This window comes from Schistocerca gregaria, chromosome 3, assembly GCF_023897955.1.
Source record: "Schistocerca gregaria isolate iqSchGreg1 chromosome 3, iqSchGreg1.2, whole genome shotgun sequence".
NCBI lineage: Eukaryota > Metazoa > Arthropoda > Insecta > Orthoptera > Acrididae > Schistocerca > Schistocerca gregaria.
Genome location: NC_064922.1, coordinates 313,569,862 through 313,588,837, shown reverse-complemented (window position 1 = coordinate 313,588,837; position 18,976 = coordinate 313,569,862). Strand labels below are relative to the sequence as shown.

The 18,976-nt window shown below is 42.7% G+C and overlaps 6 non-coding genes across 6 annotated transcripts; 2 read left to right on the top strand and 4 right to left on the bottom strand.

Moving 5' to 3' along the window:
* Positions 1-233: 233 nt before the first annotated feature.
* Positions 234-305, bottom strand: Trnac-gca (transfer RNA cysteine (anticodon GCA)). The gene has a single exon. It is a non-coding gene; the product is annotated as a tRNA-Cys (tRNA).
* A 317-nt stretch (positions 306-622) lies between these two features.
* Positions 623-694, bottom strand: Trnaw-cca (transfer RNA tryptophan (anticodon CCA)). Its single transcript has one exon. It is a non-coding gene; the product is annotated as a tRNA-Trp (tRNA).
* A 118-nt stretch (positions 695-812) lies between these two features.
* Positions 813-884, top strand: Trnaa-cgc (transfer RNA alanine (anticodon CGC)). Its single transcript has one exon. It is a non-coding gene; the product is annotated as a tRNA-Ala (tRNA).
* A 282-nt stretch (positions 885-1,166) lies between these two features.
* Trnac-gca (transfer RNA cysteine (anticodon GCA)) lies at positions 1,167-1,238 on the bottom strand. The gene has a single exon. It is a non-coding gene; the product is annotated as a tRNA-Cys (tRNA).
* Positions 1,239-1,555: 317 nt separating this feature from the next.
* Positions 1,556-1,627, bottom strand: Trnaw-cca (transfer RNA tryptophan (anticodon CCA)). The gene has a single exon. It is a non-coding gene; the product is annotated as a tRNA-Trp (tRNA).
* Positions 1,628-1,745: 118 nt separating this feature from the next.
* Trnaa-cgc (transfer RNA alanine (anticodon CGC)) lies at positions 1,746-1,817 on the top strand. The gene has a single exon. It is a non-coding gene; the product is annotated as a tRNA-Ala (tRNA).
* Positions 1,818-18,976: the final 17,159 nt, after the last annotated feature.

Sequence of the window (18,976 nt, the reverse complement as noted above, 5' to 3'; positions counted from 1 at the left end):
TATTCTATCAAATTCAGCGTACAAGATTCTTCCCCAAGCAAGTGGATTTCTTACAGTTCGACGCCTTAGCGGGAGGACGATGACCTGCAAGACCCTGGCCTGCGATCCCCCCATTGAAATGTTGCTCCAAAGCCTTCGGTATGGCGTGCGGAGTGCATCTCAATCATTTCAAACATGTATTTGCAACTAAATGCGACAATCGTTATTTGTTTTTTCAAGATACTGAAAAATGAAGGGGGCACCCGGGATTGAACCGGGGACCTCTCGATCTGCAGTCGAATGCTCTACGACTGAGCTATACCCCCTTTCACAAACTTTCTATCCCCATAACTTAAGGAAAATTGTTATACTCTGTCTGGCTAAAGACGTCTAATCGAGCAAAATATTGCGTAATCATTATCTCTCAGTTATATATTAGCGTTAAACGATATAAATAACAAAAATATTAGACACTTCGCGCCTGGAGAAAGTGCGAGTCGGCGCCTTCACCTTAATGTCAGAATGCGAAAATTCACTAGTAGCTTTTTTCAAGCAGGTTCTGTTCGTCCGTTCTCTGTAATCGTTTGGTATCTGATTAAATTGACATACTCGTCCATGGCTTCCGTAAACGAAAATTTCACTGTGACCCCGACGTGATTTGAACACGCAACCTTCTGATCTGGAGTCAGACGCGCTACCGTTGCGCCACGGAGTCGACGCTGCTAAGCTCTTATCATGAATAGGTTCCTCGAACACTTACTGTACCGTTCAAACCTAAGAAATAATGACAGTAGGATCCACGAGAGACTCTTCCCAGATGTACTTGCTCTGGCGGGGGTGTAACTCAGTGGTAGAGTGTCTGCTTCGCTTGCAGAAAGTCCTGGGTTCAAATCCCAGCTCCTCCAATTTTTGTTTCTCCGTGCAGCAGTATATGAAAACTTTTGCCTAGCACCATATTCTATCAAATTCAGCGTACAAGATTCTTCCCCAAGCAAGTGGATTTCTTACAGTTCGACGCCTTAGCGGGAGGACGATGACCTGCAAGACCCTGGCCTGCGATCCCCCCATTGAAATGTTGCTCCAAAGCCTTCGGTATGGCGTGCGGAGTGCATCTCAATCATTTCAAACATGTATTTGCAACTAAATGCGACAATCGTTATTTGTTTTTTCAAGATACTGAAAAATGAAGGGGGCACCCGGGATTGAACCGGGGACCTCTCGATCTGCAGTCGAATGCTCTACGACTGAGCTATACCCCCTTTCACAAACTTTCTATCCCCATAACTTAAGGAAAATTGTTATACTCTGTCTGGCTAAAGACGTCTAATCGAGCAAAATATTGCGTAATCATTATCTCTCAGTTATATATTAGCGTTAAACGATATAAATAACAAAAATATTAGACACTTCGCGCCTGGAGAAAGTGCGAGTCGGCGCCTTCACCTTAATGTCAGAATGCGAAAATTCACTAGTAGCTTTTTTCAAGCAGGTTCTGTTCGTCCGTTCTCTGTAATCGTTTGGTATCTGATTAAATTGACATACTCGTCCATGGCTTCCGTAAACGAAAATTTCACTGTGACCCCGACGTGATTTGAACACGCAACCTTCTGATCTGGAGTCAGACGCGCTACCGTTGCGCCACGGAGTCGACGCTGCTAAGCTCTTATCATGAATAGGTTCCTCGAACACTTACTGTACCGTTCAAACCTAAGAAATAATGACAGTAGGATCCACGAGAGACTCTTCCCAGATGTACTTGCTCTGGCGGGGGTGTAACTCAGTGGTAGAGTGTCTGCTTCGCTTGCAGAAAGTCCTGGGTTCAAATCCCAGCTCCTCCAATTTTTGTTTCTCCGTGCAGCAGTATATGAAAACTTTTGCCTAGCACCATATTCTATCAAATTCAGCGTACAAGATTCTTCCCCAAGCAAGTGGATTTCTTACAGTTCGACGCCTTAGCGGGAGGACGATGACCTGCAAGACCCTGGCCTGCGATCCCCCCATTGAAATGTTGCTCCAAAGCCTTCGGTATGGCGTGCGGAGTGCATCTCAATCATTTCGCGCAGTCAGATTGTTGAAATATATCATACACCCCTTGTCAGTATCCGAGCGGCAGCGAGCGGCAGTCGAGCAAAGTCAGCTAAGTCAAATAATGATTGGCATAAGCAATTTGCAAGTCAGGTAAGTCAGAAATCCTCTGGCATAAGCAATTTGCAAGTCAGCTAAGTTGGAAATTGTCAAATGTTGATTGGCATAAGCAATTTGGCATATTCCAGTCCAGATATACCAGATGACCTGTGAAACTGTCTATTGAGATTTGGCACCCATTGCAATTCACGATATTTCGTGCCTTCACTGCCAATCGTATGTGCACAACGGTCTTTCCTTTACATCGCTATCGGCAGCGTGTCTACGTTGAAGTTACTGGAAGTATATACTTTATTATGTTAAGAAATATATGCAAATGCGATCTTTTTTTTTTTTTTTTTTTGTTACTTGTTTCTGTTGCTTATTTGTGCACTGTGAATTTTAATTTGCCTTTGCTATTTTCTTGTACTTTCCAAATAAGACAGTAAATCGTGCTATCCAGGTGTGTAACTAGTTGGGGCTGCCTTGACAAATCATCACGACCGTGATGGATACACGCCTTGGCGGTCGAAAAAAAAAGGAAAATCGAAAAATTTAAGATGGGAGTGAATCGGCTTAGGTATTTTAGGAGAATTACGACAAAGCTAAATATGGATGGTCGGCCAGGAATCTTAATCACCCTGTTCCAGACTAAGGGTTCATTCTGTTGGCACTGCACGTATTTTAAAAAGAAATAGTCAAGGTCTTCATCAGCAAAATTAGAACTACTTGAAACATATTAAAAATGCGACAGTATAAAATATCTTTGACGAGGGGGAAATTCTTTAAAGGTAGGTAAAGAACTGATCAAACCTAGTCCTACAGTTGTAGCCGGCCTCAGTGGCCGTGCGGTTCTAGGCGCTACAGTCTGGACCCGACCAACCGCTACGGTCCCAGTTTCGAATCCTGCCTCGGGCATGGATGTGTGTAGTGTCCTTAGGTTAGTTAGGTTTAACTAGTTCTAAGTTCTAGGCGACTGATGGCCTCAGAATTTAAATCGCATACTGCTCAGAGCCATTTGAACCATTTGAACCTACAGTTATAAACACTTTCAACACATTTCTTTTGGCTAACTAGCTGATAATTTAGGTCTGAACACTTTGTTACAGGCCAGTTTACAGCTTCCAAAGAAACTTGTTCAGAATACTGCTGCTAACCGTATTAGTAAACTTTCCATGACAGAGTTTCCTGGCACAGTGCCGTTCAAAACACAGGTTTCATTTTCTTGGATATAGCTCGTGTTGCCACGCTAATGACAGTGGCCGAGTGCAGGCGATACTGATGCTGTGAGTGTCAGCAATACATCGATCGTGGGCCCTTAAATAAACTCGTCGTCGACAGGACTACTTGACGTGACAGTCCATTAACACAACGACGTTAGATGTCATGTACAAGTGTTACTTTCTGCTGCAATTTATTTATCTCCAAAATGAATCAAATCATCAAACATGGCGATTATATCGTCAGTTCTATTGTGCACAGTACCATTTGACGACCAAAGCTGGCAGCGACATGTATCAGAATATAGGGTGGTTATAATTAAACATACAGGCTTGAAACACAAGCATCAGTGTGTATTACAGTTGCAGACAGTTAACATAGGTATAGACAAGATGTGCAGCGCATTACTTGTAAAACTGTTTTGTCAACCAAAAAAAAAGGCAATAGCGCTGCTGGTCTTTGCGAGTATCGACGATTTAAACTAATACAGAGAGGTCCTCCTTCTACGCTGCGGTTGACGAACATGATTCGGAAGTTTGAATTACCTGGCGATCTGGAAACTGCTCCTGAGAGAGACCGACGGCCAATTTCGTCACAAAATGTTGTAGAATTTACTGCTGGCAGAGCTGAGAATGCTGGACGAAATGTGCGATTTCAACGCAGTGCACGATCTGCCTCACGACATCTGAACATTCCATGATCCACCATCGTTTCGGGCAGCAGAATAGGCATCTCTAGTGCCATTCCAGGCTGTCGGGATGCAGGTAACAGTTACACTGAGCAACGTTTGTAACCTGGAACCTCAACATGGTACGCAGTTAACGATGTCATCCTCTTACGTAGAAATTAAAGTGTGTTTCTTTCAAGGGTTTATTCGTTATTTCTCTCCCACATGTCCATACAAATGTTTCCACAGTGTTTCATTGTCCTACTACGACCACTAGTTTGTCATGGGGACTTCCTCAAGAAGCAAAAGTTTAGTTTTAGCCACCTGTTTAAGCAAACGTAATTCCAGCGACCTGTACCGATGCAGTACCAGGGAGACGACACGCAAAGTATGTGCGGATGCACTGTAGTGAGACTGACGATACGAAATGCATTGGAAATATTATTTAATTAGACGTCTGTAGAAACAATAATTTGAAATCACATTTCATTCAATTAATATTCGCACGTCTTAATCTTTGAATTTAAGCAGAAACTTACTTTTCTGATCAAACAACAGCGTAATGTATGAAGACCATCTATAATGTGATAGATTATTTTATTAAAACTGCATTATTTTTATGGTACATGCATGTGTTTCTACAGACCCTGTTGATACAGCCGACTTGAACATTATTTGCACGACCGAATGCAAAAGTGCGCTTGGCACGCAAACTTTGTAGCAGAATGTATAATTTGTAGCATTCTGATTTTCCTGTAACTACAACGCTTATGACATTCATGCTCCTCCAACACGAACTGGTTCTGATTATCCGTGATATACATTCTCGATGACTAGCTTCAAAACTCATTATATACACAGTCTGGACAGTTGAATTGCAAAATATAATTACTCCAAATACAACTGCCGTGTCGAGGCAACTACAACGCTTATGACATTCATGCTCCTCCAACACGAACTGGTTCAGCTTATCCGTGATATACATTCTCGATGACTAGCTTCAAAAATCATTATAGACACAGCCTGGATAGCTGATTTGCAAAATCTAATTACCCCAAATACAATTGCCGTGTCGAGAGAACTACAACGCTTATGACATTCATGCTCCTCCAACACGAACTGGTTCAGATTATCCGCGATATACATTCTCCATGACTACCTTCAAAAATCATTATATACACAGTCTGGATAGCTGAATTGCAAAATCTAATTACTCCAAATACAACTGCCGTGTCAAGAGAATTACAACGCTTATGATATTCATGCTCCTCCAACTCGAACTGGTTCACATTATCCATGATATACATTCTCGATGACTAGCTTCAAAAATCATTGTATACATAGCCTGGATAGCTGATTTGCAAAATCTAATTACCCCAATACATTTGCCGTGTCGAGAGAACTACAACGCTTATGACATTCATGCTCCTCCAACACGAACTGGTTCAGATTATCCGTGATATACATTCTCCATGACTACCTTCAAAAATCATGAAATACACAGTCTGGATAGCTGATTTGCAAAATCTAATTACCCCAATACATTTGCCGTGTCGAGAGAACTACAACGCTTATGACATTCATGCTCCTCCAACACGAACTGGTTCAGATTATCCGTGATATACATTCTCGATGACTAGTTTCAAAAATCATGATATACACAGCCTGGATAGCTGATTTGCAAAATCTAATTACTCCAAATACAACTTCCGTGTCGAGAGAACTACAACGCTTATTACATTCATGCTCCTCCAACACGAACTGGTTCAGATTATCCGTGATATACATTCTCGATGACTAGCTTCAAAAATCATGATATACACAGTCTGAATAGCTGATCTGCAAAATCTAATTACTCCAAATACAACTGCCGTGTCGAGAGAACTACAACGCTTATAACATTCATGCTCCTCCAACACGAACTGGTTCAGATTATCCGTGATATACATTCTCGATGACTAGCTTCAAAAATCATTATATACATAGCCTGGATAGCTGATTTGCATAATCTAATTACCCCAATACATTTGCCGTGTCGAGAGAACTACAACGCTTATGACATTCATGCTCCTCCAACACGAACTGGTTCAGATTATCCGTGATATACATTCTCGATGACTAGTTTCAAAAATCATGATATACACAGTGTGGATAGCTGATTTGGAAAATCTAATTACTCCAAATACAACTGCCGTGTCGAGAGAACTACAACGCTTATGACATTCATGCTCCTCCAACACGAACTGGTTCAGATTATCCGTGATATACATTCTCGATGACTACCTTCAAAAAGCATGATACACACAGCCTGGATAGCTGATTTGCAAAATCGAATTACCCCAAATACAATTGCCGTGTCGAGAGAACTACAACGCTTATGACATTCATGCTACCCTCAAAACGCACTGGTTCAGATTATCCGTGATATACATTCTCGATGACTATCTTCAAAAATCATTATATACACAGCCTGGATAGCTGATTTGTAAAATATAATTACTCCAAATACAAATGCCATGTCGAGAGAACTACAACGCTTAAGACATTCATGCTCCTCCAACACGAACTGGTTCAGATTATCTGTAATATACAATCTCGATGACTACCTACAAAACTCATGTAATACACAGCCTGGATAGCTGATTTGCAAAATCTAATTACTCCAAATACAACAGCCGTTTCGAAAGAACTACAACGCTTATGACATTCATGCTCTTCCAACTCGAACTGGTTCAGATTATCCGTGATATACATTCTTGATGACTACCTTCAAAGATGATGAAATACACAGTTTGGATAGCTCATTTGCAAAATCTAATTATTCCAAATACAACTTCCGTGTCGAGAGAACCTCAACGCTTATGACATTGATGCTCCTCCAACACAAACTGTTTCATATTATCCGTGATATACATTCTCGATGACTAGCTTCAAAAATCATCATATACACAGTCTGGACAGTTGAATTGCAAAATATAATTACTCCAAATACAACTGCCGTGTCGAGGCAACTACAACGCTTATGACATTCATGCTCCTCCAACACGAACTGGTTCAGCTTATCCGTGATATACATTCTCGATGACTAGCTTCAAAAATCATTATATACACAGCCTGGATAGCTGATTTGCAAAATCTAATTACTCCAAATACAAATGCCATGTCGAGAGAACTACAATGCTTATGACATTCATGCTCTTCCAACTCGAACTGGTTCAGATTATCCGTGATATACATTCTTGATGACTACCTTCAAAGATGATGAAATACACAGTCTGGATAGCTGATTTGCAAAATCTAATTACTCCAAATACAACTTCCGTGTCGAGAGAACCTCAACGCTTATGACATTCATGCTCCTCCAACACGAACTGGTTCAGATTATCCGTGATATACATTCTCCATGACTACCTTCAAAAATCATGAAATACACAGTCTGGATAGCTGATTTGCAAAATCTAATTACTCCGAATACACTAGCCGTGTCGTGATTTTCGTGTTCATTACACATTCTGGGATTGGACAAAAATATGGGAAACACCACGAGAAGTGCGTTGTAGAACACAAATGCACATGTTAGCCAAGTCTCGAGGTTGCACTGTTGTATTTCCCCACAAATGGTACGTGTGCAATGTCCTGAGTACGTTTCAAGTGTCGGTTGTGGTCAGAGCAGTGTAGTGTGTAGTTGTAAGCCCATTAAGTTGGAGATGAGTGAATTCGAAAATGGGCAAGATGGGTGGTGCCGAAGTGTTCGTTGTTTGAACAGACATAGTATCGAACATTTACACCGCATACAGGCAAAGAAGAAGCACGCTATCCAGTAAGTCACAACGTGTACTATAGTGTGCGTTGAATGATCGTGACAGTCGCTCTTTGAAGAAGATTGTGAAGAATAATAGCCAGCCCTGGTAGCCGAGCGATTCTAGGCGATACAGTCTGGAGCAGCGCAACTGCTACGGTCGCAGGTTCGAATCCTGCCTAGGGCACAGATGTGTGTGATGTCCTTATGTTAGTTAGGTTTAAGTAGTTCTAAGTTCTAGGGGACTGATGACCTTAGAAGTTAAGTTCCATAGTGCTCAGAGCCATTTGAACCAATTTTTGAAGACTAATAAGAGGACGACAGCTGTAAAAGTCACTGCAGCACTGAACTTCGCAAAACCAAACTCTGTCAGGTCTCAAACATCGCCAAGCGCCTGCTTAAGTAGGGAATTGCAGGGCGAGCTGGAATTCCAAAAACACTCACCAGCGATGCAGATGCCCATAACAGGAAAATGTGGTGCCAAAAACATAAAATGTCAATTGTGGACCAATGGAAGAGAATCATTTGGTTGGATGAGTGTTTTGTACATAGTTCCGTGTAGTTAGCGCGTACACAACTTTCCCACTAGAGCGCGCCCCTCTTAGCACAACAGCGCAGGCGCAGCACTCGTCTGTCTCCACACTACGAGATGGCGCTGCCTTAGAGTCGGACCAAATTCTGCTTCCGCTGTTCCGCGTATTAATATGTAATGCAGCATATGAGATTGTTGCTAAAGTAGAACCTTTTCTCCTTGCGGATACCTGAATGCGCAAGGTATTATAACGAGTATACAGGCCTCCGATTAGTCAGTGTGCATTAGTCTGTATGAGTCTGCACTTATCTGCACCAGTCTGCATTAGTCTCCATGAAGATAAATGAATAGACACTTTGTCAAATATCAGAGATATATGTGAGAATAAGATTAACGCACCAAGACCAAAGGAACTTCAGATTGTCAATTGTAAACAGCATCCAGAATCAAGTTATATAATGTCTATGCTTTTTATTATTTTAATAAATGTGTGTGAAATTAATCAAGTTCTGTTTAAAGTTGGTCACTGTCAATCTGCTACTCTAAGCGTGCAAGTGGCATTTCTATCGTCTGACCTGACGGCAGAAGATAAAAAGCCACGATAAGACCACGCGACATATTGCTGACACTCGCTTACTTTGTTAGAGTGACAAGTCAAATAATCTGATGGTGTGTGTACCGAAGGTCTTACAGTACACACACCACAATGAGTCTCGTTGAACACTGTTTCCAACTCGAGTTTATGTCCCAAGAGTGAAACATGCAGAGGATCGGTGACTGAATGGGCAGCCATATCTTGGTATTCCAGTGGCCTCATGGGTACCCGGCGAGGTCACATTACTGCCAAGGATTATGTGACCATTTTGACTGACCAGGACCTTCCCATGGGATAATATTTCTTCCCCAGTGCTGATGCTATGTTCCAAGACGACGGGGCCCTGATGGGAAAAGCTCAAATTGTCCAGGACTGATTTTGTGAGCACGAGGATGAATTTTCGCATCTCCCCTAACCATCACGGTCGCCAAATTTGAATATTTTTCAGCATTTGTGGTCTGCCTCCAGTGTTTCCACTATTCTGCAGGAAGACGGTATAAGATATCCTTGAAAATGATACCGAACCAGCATTTATCCATTTCGAGAAGACTGGAAACCCTTTTGAATGTCAGTGCTTTTCCTACACAGTATTATGTACTATACTGTATTATTTTTGTTTCTTTTTTTGTGTGTGAGTTTCCATATTTCTGTCCTCACCCCATATACACTCGTGTCAGTGTATTTGTGTGTCCACAGAAAGGTGCAGTCGATTTCCCACCTGTGTTTTGGGTGTCAAAGATCGGCAGAATGTAAATTGTTGTTGACGGGATATCTTCTGACTGCTGTTGTTTCTCCGTGCTGTTAATGTATAATACTGTTTTCTTGTGAGTTTTCTAACTGGGGACAAACGCATTCGCGTCTCTCGCCAACTGTCACGTCTCAGACTGATGCTAACAACCCTGTAGGCCCCTGCAGGGACGCCTCCATTGTTGAGGACTGCTTCACGTCACCTACTCTTAGACGACATGCGGAAAATAATCACAGCATAGTTAAGGTAACTATCCAGCGGTGACAGCAGGGCATACACAGGCTGGGGCGCCTGGAACAAAGCCCTGGGACCCCCGAGGACAAAGAGAACGGAAGAAAGAACGGAAAAATTGAAAAGAAAAGGAAAATGTAAAATTAGTAAAGTGGATCAGTCAAGTGGACTTTTACGCTACGTTCAAAGCAATCGATGTTGGTTCTGGATATACTTCAGAGGCAAAAGTGTGTTGATCATTTACCCCTTTCTGCCAAGTCCAATCTGCAGCAGGACTGGAACGCCTGTTAACTGAATCCACAGAACGAAAGGGGCTAGAAGTGAGCAAATGTTGCAGTCAAATCTATGGCGGGGCGTCCTTCATAAGTGGCACGTACAGCTGTGTGCAATCACAATTTAAATTTACACTGAAGAATCAAAGAAACTGGTACACCTGCCTAATATCGTGTACGTCTCCGTGAGCACGCAGAAGCGCCGCAACACGACGTGACATGGACTCGATTAATGTCTTGAAATAGTGCCGGAGGGAATGGACACCATAGGCTTTCTATTAATTCGTAAGATTACGAGGGGGTAGAGATCTCTTCTGAACAACACGTTGCAAGGCATCCCAGATATGCTCAAGAATGTTCATGTCTGTGAAGTTTGGTGGCCAGCTGAAGTGTTTAAACTCAGAAGAGCGTTACTAGAGCTACTCTCTACCAATTCTGGACGTGCGGGGTGCCGCATTGTCCTGCTGGAATTGACCAAGTCCGTCGGAGTACAAAATGAACATGAATGGATGCAAGTGATCAGACAAGATATTTACGTACGTTTCACCTGTCAGAATCGTAAATAGACGTATCAGGAGTCCCATATCACTCCAACTGCACACGCCCCACACCATTACAGACCCTCCACCATCTTGAACAGTCCCCTGCTGACATACAGGGTCCACGGATTCATGAAGTTGTCTCATACCCGTACACGTCCATCCGCTGGATACAATTTGAAACAAGACTTGTCCGACCAGGCAACATGTTTCCAGTCATCAACTGTCCAATGTAAGGTGTTGACGGGCCCAGGCAAGGCGTAAAGCTTTGTGTCGTGCAGTCATCAAGGGTACACGAGTGGGCCTTCGGCTCCGAAAGCCCATATCGATGATGTTTCGTTCAATGGTTTGTACGCTGACACTTGTTGAAGGCCCAGTAGTGAAATCTGCGGCAGTTTAAGGAAGGATTGAACTTCTGTCATGGTGATCGATTCCCTTCAATCGTCCTTGATCCCGTCCTTGCAGGATTTTTTTTCCACCCGCAGCGATGTCGGAGAATTGATGTTTTATCGGATTCCTGATACTCACGGTACACTCGTGAAATGGTCTTATGGAAAATCCCCGCTTCATCGCTACCTCGGAGATGCTGTGTCCCATGGCTCTTGCACCGACTATAATACCACGTTCAAACTCACTTAAATCTTAATAACCTGCCATTGTAGCAGCAGCAAGCAGTCTAACAACTGCATCAGACACTTGTTGTGCCGCGCGGGTTTAGCCGAGCGGTCTAGGGTGCTGCAGTCATGGACTGTGCGGCTGGACCCGGCGGAGGTTCGAGTCCTTCCTCGGGCATGGGTATGTGTGTTTGTTCTTAGGATATTTTAAGTAGTGTGTAAGGTTAGGGACTGATGACCTTAGAAGTTAAGTCCCATAATATTTTACACACATTAGAACGGAACCATTTTTGAACACTTGTTGCCTTATATAGGAGCTGCCGACCACAACGCCGTATTCTGCCTGTCTGATGAAACTTTCAGAATCTGCGAAAGACGAATTATTGACGGTAAGTTCTCTAGCAAACGAAGAACAACAATAAAGAAATCTGAATTTAAATAACCTTAGAATGACGCTTCTTTTACCCCCATGGTTGGCAACATTTTTTCGCGACTAAATACCAGATTTTATGTACCGGTAGGTAATAAAGTAAGTTACAAACAGAGACAGTCAGTTGCTACTGTACGGTAATGTTGGTAAGAACTTCATCGTAACATTTCGCTGCATAAGACTCAGCAGAACCGGTACCGTGTTATCCCGATGTACGCACAGCCGTTCCGCTGTATCTAATAGAAGTTGTGTCTCTGGCAAAAGCTGAGCGCTCTTTTTCCAATCTAACATATTTTAAAAACATAAGCTTTATACACTCACTAGCGAATGGTTATCTAGTTTCGTAGTACTGTTAGTAGGGGAAGGGTGGTGCGTATGGTCACAGGATTATTTGATTGGTGAGCGAGTGTAAAAGAAGTTGGGAGAACTCGAAGGAAGACACCATGGATGATTCCAGGACGTACTTGGAAATTTGTGAAACCCTCTTTGGACGTAATGCTGCAGCTACACATCGTCGCCAATCGATGTGGTCACTGTGACTTGTGTGCGTTGACAACAGTCTGCGAGGCGCTGCCACTCTGAACAATCGGTATCAGGCACGCAGTCACATAAAAATTACAACTTCTGACGTAGCTGAATATGTGTATGTCCAAAACACTTAATAATTCGATAACACAAATACTCAACTGTGATCAAGGCACCGATAGTCCTAGCCAGCACCAGTGTCGCGTTCAGAGAGGAAGTCCATACTGGTGAATAGAAGTAAATTCCTCCTGTCTTAAACACTGTTCCGTGGTGATGTCTGGCGCCGTCTGGGCTGCTGATTTTCTTCGGACTCGTCATCAGCGTGGGTGGCGATTCCTTCGACGAACAGGTCGATGCTCCTCGGCGGTTGAGCTGCAAACGAACTGCCGAATTCGGTGGAACTAGAACTCCCTGTTACGACACGGAATGGGCATACAGAGTGTTACAAAAAGGTACGACCAAACTTTCAGGAAACATTCCTCACACACAAATAAAGAAAAGATGTTATGTGGACATGTGTCCGGAAACGCTTGATTCCCATGCTAGAGCTCATTTTAGTTCCGTCAGTATGTACTGTACTCGATTCACCACCAGTTGGCCCAATTGAAGGAAGGTAATGTTGAATTCGGTGCTTGTGTTGACATGCGACTCATTGCTCTACAGTACTACCATCAAGCACATCAGTACGTAGCATCAACAGGTTAGTGTTCATCACGAACGTGGTTTTGCAGTCAGTGCAATGTTTACAAATGCGGAGTTGGCAGATGCCCATTTGATGTATGGATTAGCACGGGCAATAGCCGTGGCGCGGTACGTTTGTATCGAGACAGATTTCCAGAACCAAGGTGTCCCGACAGGAAGACGTTCGAAGCAATTGATCGGCGTCTTAGGGAGCACGGAACAGTCCAACCTATGACTCGCGACTGGGGAAGACCTAAAACGACGAGAACACCTGCAATGGACGAGGCAATTCTTCGTGCAGTTGACGATAACCCTAATGTCAGCGTCAGAGAAGTTGCTGCTGTACAAGGTAACGTTGACCACGTCACTGTATGGAGAGTGCTACGGGAGAACCAGTTGTTTCCGTACCATGTACAGCGTGTGCAGGCACTATCAGCAGCTGATTGGTCTCCACGGGTACACTTCTGCGAATGGTTCATCCAACAATGTGCCAACCCTCATTTCAGTGCAAATGTTCTCTTTACGGATGAGGCTTCATTCCAACGTGATCAAATTGTAAATTTTCACAATCAACATGTGTGGGCTGACGAGAATCCGCACGCAATTGTGTAATCACGTCATCAACACAGATTTTCTGTGAACGTTTGGGCAGGCATTGTTGGTGATGTCTTGATTGGGCCCCATGTTCTTCCACCTACGCTCAATTGAGCACGTTATCATGATTTCATATGGGATACTCTACCTGTGCTGCTAGAACATGTGCCTTAACAAGTACGACACAACATGTGGTTGATGCACGATGGAACTCCTGCATATTTCAGCCGAAGTGTTTGTACGCTTCTCAACAACAGATTCGGTGACCGATGGATTGGTAGAGGTAGACCAATTCCATTACCTCCACGCTCTCCTGACCTCAACCCTCTTGACTTTCATTTATGGGGGCATTTGAAAGCTTTTGTCTACGCAACCCCGGTACAAAATGTAGAGACTCTTCGTGCTTGTATTGTGGACGGCTGTGATACAATATGCCATTCTCCAGGGTTGCATCAGCACATCAGGGATTCCATGCGACAGAGGATGGATGCATGTATCCTCGCTAACGGAGGAAATTTTGAACATTTCCTGTAACAAAGTGTTTGAAGTCACGCTGGTACGTTCTGTTGCTGTGTGTTTCCATTCCATGATTAATGTGATTTGAGGAGAAGTAATAAAATGTGCTCTAACATGGAAAGTAAGCGTTCCCGGACACATGTCCACATAACATATTTTCTTTCTTTGTGTGTGAGGAATGTTTCCTGAAAGTTTGGCCGTACCTTTTAGTAACATCCTGTATATCCTGGTTTGCGCAGTGGTATGAAACTGCCCTACTTCTTCCACGTGACCGCTGACATGCAACACCGCTTCACTTGCTGACAACCTCTGTTACAGGCCGCTTGAATGGCTAGCAATCTCACTTCACCTGGTGAATAGGTCGCCCATACAACCCGCATTACTAGAGAGGAGTTACCATCACATAACTCGCGATCACGATGTATAAGTGATCTTGTATTTCTCCTTTTTGAGGGGTACTTTTGTACTTCTACCTCATGTATGCCAACGGCCTTGCTGCAGTGGTAACACCATTTCCCGTCAGATCACCGAAGTTAAGCGCTGTCGGGCTGGACTAGTACTTGGACGGGTGACCATACGGTCTGCCAAGCACTGTTAGCAAGTGGGGTGCACTCAGTCCTTGTGAGGTAAACTGAGGGGCTACATGACAGAAGTAGCAGCTCTGGTCTCAGAAACTGACATACGGCTGGGAGAGCGGTGTGCTGAGCACATGTCCCTCCGTATCCGCATCTGGTGACACCTATGGGCTGAGGATGACACGGCGGCCGGTCGGTACTGTTGGGCCTTCATGGCCTATTCGGGAGGAGTTTAGTTTAGTTTAGTTTTACTTCATATATAGTGGGTCATTCTCCCTACACTCCATCTGCGAATGGAACAGGAAGAGATTTTGATATGTGATTCGATAAAAATATGTAATAGATGAACGTGTAGATATTTCCACAGAAAATGAAAGAGCACCAAGTATTAATTTTTCTAAAGTAATAGATCAGTCTGTATATACAAGAACGTATTGAAGTTACAACACAAATTAAGGTCACTAAGCAGTAGCAGTAGCAGTTTACATCTTTTAGTTACAATGATGTATTAGAAATTGTTTCACTTCTCATCTGAATGTTCTATGTTGTAATTCATTTACTTGTTACGTTTTCATTCTAAATGTATAATGATATCTAGCTATCTAAATACGAAACAACCAAATGAAACAGTTTGGGTTTATTGTTAATTAAAATGTACCTTTGGTAGTGTTCAGTAGTTGTTATGTGCAATGATGTAGTGATGGATGGCTGTTTCAGGCAATGATAAATGAGATAAAAATTGTTGAGGCTGCATTTCACTTTACTAAAATATTAAAAATAAAATTTTATGTTTTATTTTTATTATTTATTTTAACTTTTTACTCTAGCCAGAGGAGAGCTTCCAGGATGCAGTGTAATGTAGTGCGTGTGGTTGTGATGGGAGGAGGTGGGAGGAGGAGTAGAGAATGGAGAGGGAGCAGGGTTTAAGATGGGGAGGGACCTTCACTTTGTGTACTTCACTTTATGTTCATGTATAAGCATAACAACTTCGTGATGCAGCCTAAGGGGACAGAATTAGATAGCTAGTAAATAATAAATAAAATAAACCAATAGAAAAGTTTATAAAAGAAAATGACTTTTCTTTAGAAAGTATGTCATAATACTTTGAAAGTTTTATATTCTACTTTTGTAATGGTCTCCCAACCTTTGCTGTTATTAGTATTCCATCAATGTGACATTCTATTTTCAATCAAAAGCGCCTTTCTTCAGCTCCACATCATATCCTGTCATATACAACTTACATTGAACCAGATTGTGATATTTTTCCAGTCTTTTATTTCACACAAACTGACATATCGTCTGACCTGGAAGCAATGTTCTTCGTGAGTTGGATAGTAGGGGTGATCCAGAAACAAAAAGACCAAGTTCGGAGTAGCATGTTCCTCCCATAACTACGAACAAAAAGGGAAAAAAAAACATCTAAGAGGGATTAAAAAGTAAAAAAAAATAAATAATATCTATTTGACTTTGTATGAGATGTCCACATCCATTTACTGGATTACTCGAGTGAAAGGATTGTGTGCATCCACCCAGAATTCCAGTCAATCTGCAACCTGCCTCAAAGAGTTGAGACACATTGGGTGTGACGGATTGTTTATATCAACCATCATGATCTATTGTTAATATCTGATCATGCGATATAGTGCCCGGGTTTTTAATAACATGACTGCTGAGAGGTCGACGAACTACGAGTGCAGAGGATTCTCTGAGAAGTAAATGAATTATTACTGTTCCATAAAACTGTAATTCCTTGAACTAACCTGCCGGTGATGCGGCCGGTGGAGCGATAGTTACTGGTCATTGACAGAGGGCTGCATGACATTGTCGCGATAATGGTGCAGTGGTCAAAGAACGCCAGACTGCACCCTCACTCATCTGAAAGGATTTGAAAATACAGGGTGTATCAAGACGAATGATTCGATTTTAAAAAATCATAACTATAATGTCATTTAAGATATTTGTGTGAACAACGTACTGTTGGAAAGAGCAAACTCTCAAGTTTCACATAGTTCCCGCTAGGTGGCAGCAGTGTGTGCCCACTTCAGTTCTAGTTCTAGTAAAAATGGTGACGGAACAACAGAAAGCGTTTTATGTCCTACGTTTCGCACAGTGCAGGCCAGTAATAACTGTTCAGCATGACTTTCGAAATATGTATGGTGTAGGTTCTCCTCCAGCACAGAGCATTAGATGATGACATGAAAAATTCTGAGAAACAGATTGTTTGCGTAAAGGCAAATCACCGAGTGTCTGACACAGATGTCGAACGCAGCCACTAAAGTTTCACAAGGAGTCCGCAGGAACCCACTCACAGTGCGGCTCGATAGCTCAACATGCCCCCCGATATCTGTCTGGCGTGTGTTGCATCGATATTTGCACATGACACCGTACAAAAGTCAGCTACTGCAAGCTCTTTGAGAAGGTACAAACAGCAACCTGTGGATTTCTGCAATTTCGTTCTTGACATGACAGAGGACGACAGTTTCCTTCCATGCTTAGTGTTTAGCGATAAGGTAACATTCCATTTAAACTGTAAGGTGAACCATCATAATACGAGAATATCAGGTAGGCCTACGGAACAATCCCATGAAGTTGTACAACATGAGAGGAACTCTCCAACATTTAACGTATTTTGTGTAGTTTCGCGGGAAAGGTATATAGACCATTGTTCTTTGCCGAGAATGCTGTTACAGAAAGCAGATATCTTGGTATGCTTGACAACTTTCTTTCCCCACAGCTGGTAACTGATTCGAACTACTTCGTTTACCAACAGGATGGGGCACGCCACACTGGCATCTGGAAGTGTGGGAATTTTTAAATCAAAGGATTACTGAATGATGGATATGTTGGACTGGACCAAATGGTTCAGCCCTACATTACTGGCCTCTGAGGTCACTGAGCCTGACTGTACGTGATTAGCCAGCCGTTGTGACAGAGCGGTTCTAGACGCTTCAATCCGGAACCGCGCTGTTGCTGCGGTCTCAAATTCGAGTCCTGCCTTGGGCATGGATGTGTGTGATGTCTTAGCATAGTTAGGTTTAACTAGTTCTAAGTCTAGGGGACTGATGACCTCAGATGTTAAGTTCCATTGTGCTTACAGCCATTTGAACCACAATTTTTTTTTTTTTTACGTGATTATTTCTTGTGGGGGTTTGTAAGAGACTCTGTTTACGTACGTCTGTTATCAACAACAATGAATGAACTGAGACATCACATAATAGCAGTTGCGGAAGCTGTAACTCAAGGCATGCTCACTGCAGTGTGGGAACAATTTGAATACCACATTGACATATGCCGTGCATCTCAAGGGGGGCAAGTCAAAAAACAAAATTCATTGGGGGCGGTCTTGAGTGCCTGTGTGTGTGACAGATTAGGTTTACTTGACTGGAATTTGAACTGAGTATTACTGATAGCTAGGGAATTACACCACGGTACCTGTATAACACTAAGAATGATATATCACTAATGATTTTCTAAAATTCTTGACCTGTGATTGGTAGTGGACTTCATCGAGTGATTTTATTAATGTGCTTGCTTGGTTGAAGCTTTATATAGAGAAGGAATATTCTTGATTGTGTGTGAAAATATTAAAGTTACAGAGTCTTTATTCCTTGCAAGAGCTATAGCTTCCGTGGAAGTGGCAACTTTTAGCAGTTGCAACAGTTGATATCTCCACACGTTGAGTAGGAAGTCAGATTAATGGAGAGAGTATCCAGGGCTGCTTACCTGAAATAGTTAACAAAAATTAATAGGGGGGATGTATAGTTTTAAGCCTGTTTGTGTAGCATTCACTTAGATCAATGATTCTAACTAGGCATGTCCATGTTCGTGAGGGGTGTTGGTGAACTGCGACCTAACCTCTCAGGATAAATCGAAGCTCATCGATAGCTGGTGTGCCACACAGTCACACGACCACCTTACACTCCAAGGTTGGAACCATGCGACTTCTTTTTGTCTCCTCACATAAGATTTTACCTTTACTGAAAGCATTTTGCTCTACCGAAAACGCCCAAGCTGCTGAGACAAGCACTTTGAGTAGTATCTGTGTTGAAGAATGCCAGCCCTGTTACACAATCTGAGGACGTTGCAATGTCCCAGTTCAGTTCATGTCCAAAAGAACAGACACCATTAATGACCTGCATCTGTTTAGAACGAAATTAGAATTATATATTAATACCTTCAGCTGCTGATGGGCATTGATGTATATCAATGGGGACAGGTGGAAATGTGTGTCCCAACCAGGACTCGAGCCCAGGATCTCCTGCTTACATGGCAAACGCTCTATCCATCTGAGCCACCGAATGCACAGAGGATGGTGCGAGTGCAGGGACTATCTC